This window comes from Capricornis sumatraensis, chromosome 2 (genome assembly GCF_032405125.1).
Source record: "Capricornis sumatraensis isolate serow.1 chromosome 2, serow.2, whole genome shotgun sequence".
In the NCBI taxonomy this organism is placed as follows: Eukaryota; Metazoa; Chordata; class Mammalia; order Artiodactyla; family Bovidae; genus Capricornis; species Capricornis sumatraensis.
Window position 1 is genome coordinate 94,620,263 of NC_091070.1, and position 7,145 is coordinate 94,627,407.

The 7,145-nt window shown below is 45.1% G+C and overlaps 1 non-coding gene across 1 annotated transcript; it reads left to right on the forward strand.

The window, feature by feature from the left end:
- The first annotated feature begins 2,135 nt into the window (after nt 1-2,135).
- On the forward strand, nt 2,136-2,208 carry TRNAG-CCC (transfer RNA glycine (anticodon CCC)). The gene has a single exon. It is a non-coding gene; the product is annotated as a tRNA-Gly (tRNA).
- The last annotated feature ends 4,937 nt before the right edge of the window (nt 2,209-7,145 follow it).

Here is a 7,145-nt window from a genome sequence, read left to right on the forward strand (position 1 = left end):
CCCTGGAGGTTGGGCTGCCGAGAGTCCCAATCCTTTAACCACATATTTGGCTTTTCTGATGACCGGCCCTGATCCTAAAGCTACCTGGGGCCTCACACAAGTCACCTCATTAGTACAGATATTCATAGCACTCCAGGTTTTTGAAGCTCTGTGACAGGAGCAGGGGACAAAGACGAGATATTTTCTTTTTATTATGCTACACTGACAGATACATTAGCAGCACAAATTCAGACAATAACATAATATTTGTATTAATGAATTGCCTAACACATCTCTATAATCCTCTTGTAACTACTATTTTAAATTACAGCACTTCATAATTTTCTTTATCAAAACACCCAGAAGATAATTCCGTGTTTCCACTATCATATTTGAAGAAATTAGATTTTTATTATTGTCAGTTATGACTTTTTTTTTTTTAGCTTCACAATTCTATTAGTCACTTCATGTAATTTTGAAAGGTTTTTAACAAATTTGGGGAAAATCTTGTTTGGTTGTGGATATTTTGCTTTTATATTTTTCAAAAGTCAGCTTAAAGATTTGGAAAAAATTTCCACACACTAGCATCTGGCTCTGTACACTTCAATCCCAATTAATCACAGATGTCCTGTGCTGGGTACCAAAGGACATTTGTATTTCAGTGAAACCTACCATAATGTAAACAAGTCACACTAGGTGAGTCAGTATTCTGGAGGCTATTCTAATACCAAGGTAGCTACCAATAACAATATGTGGACGTGACTGGAAGATGAATCTATCCCACGAAGATCATCTAGGGATTCCCAGGTGGTGCAGTGGTAAAGACCCCGCCTGCCAATGCAGGAGACACAAGAGACGTGGGCTGGATCCCTGGGTTGGAAAGATTCGCTGGAGTAGGAAATGGCAACCCGCTCCAGTATTCTTGCCTGGAAAACTCTGTGGACAGAGGAGCCTGGTGAGCTACAGTCCACGGGGTCACAAAGAGTCAGACACAACTTAGCACAAGACCACCTAAGTGGGTCCCCATGCTAATTTATCTTCATTGGATCCCTGGACCACTGTAGCTGTGCTACACGAAGGGAAGGAAGGTGGAGGTGAAACTGAGTGGAAAAAGATGATGGTCTTAACTGATGGTGGGTTAAGTATATTGCTTTCTCAAAGTGGCCCCAAGAGATCTTAGTCCCAGGCCTAAGAAGGAACCTGTGCAAGGAAGGGGTGCTTAAGCTTATCCTTAGCAGTCTACCAAGGGGTTCGAACAGTGCCCAGTTTGCCCAGTAAGAAGGACTGCTTTATCACCATCTCATTTAGCTTTGCCAGAGCACGGTTGTAGAGAAAAGCAGACCCACTTTTAGTTGGTTTTACTGTTTAAATTCTCTGCACACAGTGCACCCCTTTATTGCCTGTACCCAAAGCAGAGGACTCCCACCACCCCACCCTTAATGTCGCTGTTAAAACTTCATTAACATCAGAGTGAAGTTACTTCTGTTGCCCACCCCCGGGCCCCACCCAGGATTTCCCACCCACCACTGCATCCCCTATAATGGCAGCCTTGAGTCCAAGGGAAAGAGAGGAGACAACAAAATTAGCCAAGAAGATAGCAGTTCATCTCTGGGGAGCACTCAGGCTTTAGGAGGGTGGAATTGTTAAGCATGTATGCTCTGCAGCCAGAGCACCTGGGCTGATTTCCAGTACATCCACGTGTCAACCATGGGGCCGCGGGAAACTTATTTTACCTCTCTGTACCTCAGCTTTGTCATCATTAAAGTGCAGATAATTAGTTTTTACTTCATAGAGTAGTGTGTGTGTGTATAGGAATCAAATGCAATATTGTGTATTTTCAAGCAGAGACGCCTGCAAAAATTCCAGGCAACATGGCACATTCAAGGAACTATAGCAAGGTCCACGTAGCTCTGCGAGCAGGAGGAGCAATGCAAAAGAGTCCAAACTTCATCACATGCTTACGAATTGTGGTCTTTATTATAAAAGTAATGAGAAGTTTGGGGACTTCGTTTTTTGGAAGAAAGGGTAGAGGCTTGACGACACTGAGAATTATGACCTCTTGTATTAACTACAACATAAGCTATTTGGCCTAAGAATGGAGACCACTTGTGTTAACATGATTTATGTTGCTTGGAAAAGATCAATAAACAGGGACTTCCCTGGTGGTCCAGTGGCTAAGACTCTGCACTCCCAATGCAGTTGGCCCAGGTTTGATCCCTGGTCAGGGAAGTAGATCCCACACACCACAGCTAAAGACCCCACATGCTGCAATGAAGACCTAAGATCCCAGGCACCACAACTGAGACCTGGAGTGGCCTGAATAAATAAATAATTTTTAAAAATCAACAAACATGTCCACTGTCTGCTTCAGGAAATTCCTGTAAATCAGTCCCAATATAGTATTTAACTTGGGCAAACACCTTGCTTATCCAGCAACAGTTGGCTTACTAAGACCTGTTTCAAGACCCTGTCTCATATCTACCAACCCCACTCTGCATACCACTAATTTTGCCTGCCCAGTGAGTTTCTCACCTTGCAAAGACTGCCTCATACACTTAAACCCAGACCCTCACACCCTGTGAATGTATTCTTGCATCCCTCTTCTGAGAAACTGTAAAGATTTTTCCTAGATGGTGCTCTTCATTACTACAGTAGTTGTAATAAGTTTAGCTTTTCTTTGCCACAGGATGTCTGGTGATACCTTGGGAAGTTAACTACATGATCAAATTTTGGAAAATTCTCTCGGACTGCAGCAGGAGAGTGGATAGAAGGGGGAAAGGATGAAAGTGGAGAATCTCAAAGCCTATTTACATCAATGGAGGCTAGAGGCATCCATGGGCTTGACTTTCTACTCTACCCCTCTCCCCACCATCTCCTCCACTCTGAGGATATGGATATCCAAAATACACCTCTTATAGCCAGGAACTATCAAGATTCCCTCATAGCTCAGTTGGTTAAGAATCTGCCTGCAATGCAGGAAACCTGGGTTCAATTCCTAGGTCAGGAAGATCGCCTGGAGAAGGAAATAGCAACCTACTCCAGTACTCTTGCCTGGGAAATCCCATGGACTGAGGAACCTGGCAGGCTACAGTCCATGTGATTGCAGAATCGGACAAGACTTAGCGATTAAACTACCAATCACGTTCCTCAGCTGCAGCAATGAGATCACTATCCACAACAAATACAACACGCATGGGAAGATTAGTAAGGAATTTACCAAGGAGGCGACAGCACAGAAAGGGCCCTGAGGGTCATTACCTAGAAGACCTTTATTTATATACTGATTTAGCCAGCCAGCCAATCAACAGAGCTGTTCTGAACATCCATGTGCCAGACTGTTTTGAATTGTTTGGGAAACAGAGATGAACTGGAGACATGCTCATAAATCTGGAAGAGCTTCTGTTCCTCCAAGGCAAATGAACCCATAAAGAAACAACCCTGATGCAGGGTGGGAAGCGCTAGGCTGGGATGGCTAGGTGCAGAGGCTGGGAGGAGAGGAGCCAAGGGCACAGGTCAGGAGGACATGTATGGTGGCATTTGAATGCCCGGAAATGAGGGTAGACCATCTGTGAAAAATCAGGTGCTGAGTTTCAAATAAAGCACATGCCTCCTCTGTTCAACTCAGTCATCTGCACCAGGCTCTTTAGAGGCAAAGATAAAGACAATACAGTTTCTGGCCTGGGTGGTGGGGATGGAGTAGAGGTGATGGCGCAGTATGAATGAAGTGGTCCAGGGGATACTTCCAAGGCTAAGATCTATGGAGATCCGCTAACAAGAGCAGAATGAAAGCCGCTTTCCCTCTGGAAGCTTGTGAGTGTACCCACCGTCTCAGACTGGGATACATCGCAGGAAATCTATGAATACATAGCAGAGTGAATGATGCTATCAAGAGAAGAAACATTTTATGTGTTTGTTTCCCTCTTAGCTGGATTTCTAATAGAGCTTTAGAAATCTCTAACAGGATTTGTAATAACCATTTCTGCATTACTATAGCCCTTCTCGAGGCTGAACATTTGGTTCCTACTGCGGATCCTTCAGAATGGAGAGTGGGAATGATGCTGCCCTGTAAATGGAGAAGAAGACTGAGACCCCAAGATAGAATTTCACAGTGAGTCTTACCAAAGCCAAGTCTCAAGTTCAAATTTTCTGGGACCCAGATAAGGCCTGCAGGCTTCTTCATGTTTATACACATAATCTACCCATAGGTCTCTGCTCCTATCTTGGTGTGAATAGCAGTGGGATATTGGACCCTAAGAACACACAGCCAGGCTCCTCTGAAGCAAAGGACTGTGAGGCAATGGAAAACCCATGAGCCTGACCTCCAAAAGGCTCAAGACCCTACCCTTTCCCTGCTGAGGCATGTACCCTCTAGCAAGTAACTTCATCTCCCTAAATCTCAAGGAAGATTCTCCCAAATATTTTAACTGGAGGGAAAGTCATGTTCCTAACCTTCCAAGGTTCTTTAAAATCAGTGAATATGAGGCTGTTAGCCAACAGTAATACTGAAAGGGAAAGTTTCTCAGTCATGTCTGACTCTTTGCGACCCCACGGACTGGAATTCTCCAGGCCAAAATGCTGGAGTGTAGCCTTTCCCTTCTTTAGGGGCTCTTCCCAACTCAGTGATTGAACCTAGGTCTCCCGCATTGCAGGCGGATTCTTAATCAGCTGAGCCACAAGGGTAGAGAACATTTATTTTAAACTTACAAAATAATATCCCAGGCACTGGGTTAACCCCTTCACATGTATTGTATTTTCTCATTTAATTAGGTCACCAATTGTATAAGGCAGATGCTATTATTATCCTACCTTTATGGATGAATAAATTAAATCTGGTGCTGTAAGTTACAGGTGGGTTGTTACCCCAAATCACATGTATGGCAAGAAGCGGAGCTGGAAGGGATTCCAAAGACTTTGTTCATCATCAGTTGAGCTACAAAGTGCTGTTCACATGGAAACTGATGATTTGCTTTAGGGGTTGGATCTGAATTAAGAGCATCAGACTATAGCTCTTCTGCCTTTTTGTTTCATTTTTGGCTTGTGCTCTTGAGTTACAGAGTAGAATCTGCTGTTTATAGGTGCACAGTTCTGAGTCTTGACAAAATGTGTATAGTCCTGTTGCCATCACCATCATCAGGCCTATTTGCATCACCCCAGAAATTTTCCTTGTGCTCCTTGGACACCAGCCTCCCCTTCTCACTAACATTCCCTTATAGCCACTGACCCGATTTTCTCCCCATGAGTTTGAATTTTCCAGACTATCATATAAATGGAATACGGAGCCCTTTGAGACTGGCTTCTGTCACTCCCACAGAAGCCATTTGAGAACCCCCCCAGGCTATTCCATGCACCAAGATTTTCCTCTTATTGCTGAGGAATGTTCCCAAGTATGGATGAACCTCTAGCTCCCCTAAGGAGTACTGAAAACCTCCATTTTCCAGTAGCCTACAGGGATAAATGCTCTGGCTCAGACGATAAAGAATCTATCTGCAATGCAGCAGACCTGGGTTCGAACCCTGGATGGGGAAGATCCCCTGGAGTAGGAAATGGCAACCTACTCCAGTGTTCTTGCTTGGAGAAATCCATGGGCAGAGGAGCCTGGCAGGCTATAATTCACAGAGAGGCAAAGAGTCAGACACGACTGAATGACTAACACTTTCACAGCTCCCCTGGTTTCAGGGAGGGGGTCTCTTAGATCTGAGCATGAAGCTGATTTGAGAAGATAATCTATCTTAGGAACAAGAAGTCACTTTCTCCCTGTCTTCTTTCATCCTTTGAGAGCAGAGTGGACACTGAGACCCCAGGTGTTCATCTGGAGAGTAGAAGATGGGAGCATGGGGTGTGCAAGAAAAGGGATGGACACAGTGAGCTCTGTGTGCAGACTAACTCGTGTTCCATCGTCTTTCTCTCCTTTTCTTCTTCTCTATTTGCAATCCTGTCCCTGATAATTTCTTATCCTTATCAGGGAGGACTGGAAGGGGCAGGGTTCCAGCACAGCACAGGATATGACTTTAGCACTGGGCTAACCCTTCTGTTAGCTACTTAGCTAACTAACTGCAGGGTTTACAAATCCTCAGGCACTGGGCTCTGGAGTTGAGCTCTGGTCTCTGGGTGCCACTGTGACAAGAGATGGCACAATCGACAAATTGCAGCCACTAAAAATAAGCTCCAGTCACCTGGTCTCACTTCTTTAAGTGCATGGCTTCTGTGCTGGATCCAAAAACCTCAGTAATTAGTGTTAAAAGCCTCATTTGTGGGAAGAGGTGTGGTGGGAGGGCTACCCGTAGGCGGAAGGCGCTCGGGAAAAAGAAGCTGGTTGAAATGACAACCCCGTGAAGGAAATGGAGCCTTGAAAGGAGGGGAGAGAAGAAAGAAAAAAGCAAAGGGGTGAGCTTCACAGTGGTGGGGAAGAGGTGCTAAAAATAGCAACGCTCTATGAGGAAGGGAGTAAGAAAACCAGCAGGAGGAGGCAGGTGGTCCTTTCACGGGGTGGACTGTTTGGAATGAGTGCAGGAGGGAAAATAACTTGCTTTGTAAGTGATGTTCCTTTCACTGTATTACCCAAGCTATGAGGCCAAAGCCAACCTTACTGCCTCCTGCTCCCTCTCTGCACTGCTCACTGAGTCCTTTCCATCCTGCCTCCTAAATGCCTCTCCTACTCACGGTGGCCAGCGCATGCATCATCTTTCACCTGGATACATCAGGGGCCTCAGGGTGTCCTACCCTCTGATCTCTCCTGTTCCTGTATCCATTTCCTCTACTGAACTGACAGAGCTGCTCTGCCACTTCCCTGCTAAGAAAAACATGCTGAGAATCTCCCAACCACCCACAAAACCAAAGCTCCAGGCATTTCAGACTGTTTTGAATGTAGTCCCAAATGACCAGTTCAGTCTTACCTCCCTTCCATTCCCAGTACACACTCTGCGCCCAGGTCATGCAGTGGTGGGCCAGGAGGGGAATATGGTTCTCAGGTATGCTCTACTTGATACTTGAACGTTTCAAAAAGCTAAAAATGTCACATGCAAATCTTGTTAGGTTTTGGTATTGTGTTGCTTTCCTTGAAAAATTGGAAGACTCAGCAACACCGAGCCCACATTCCACCATGGTGGCACTCTTTAGTTGGCCCCAGTCCCGACCACTTTCTAATGAATTCAGCTTCACTTATCGCC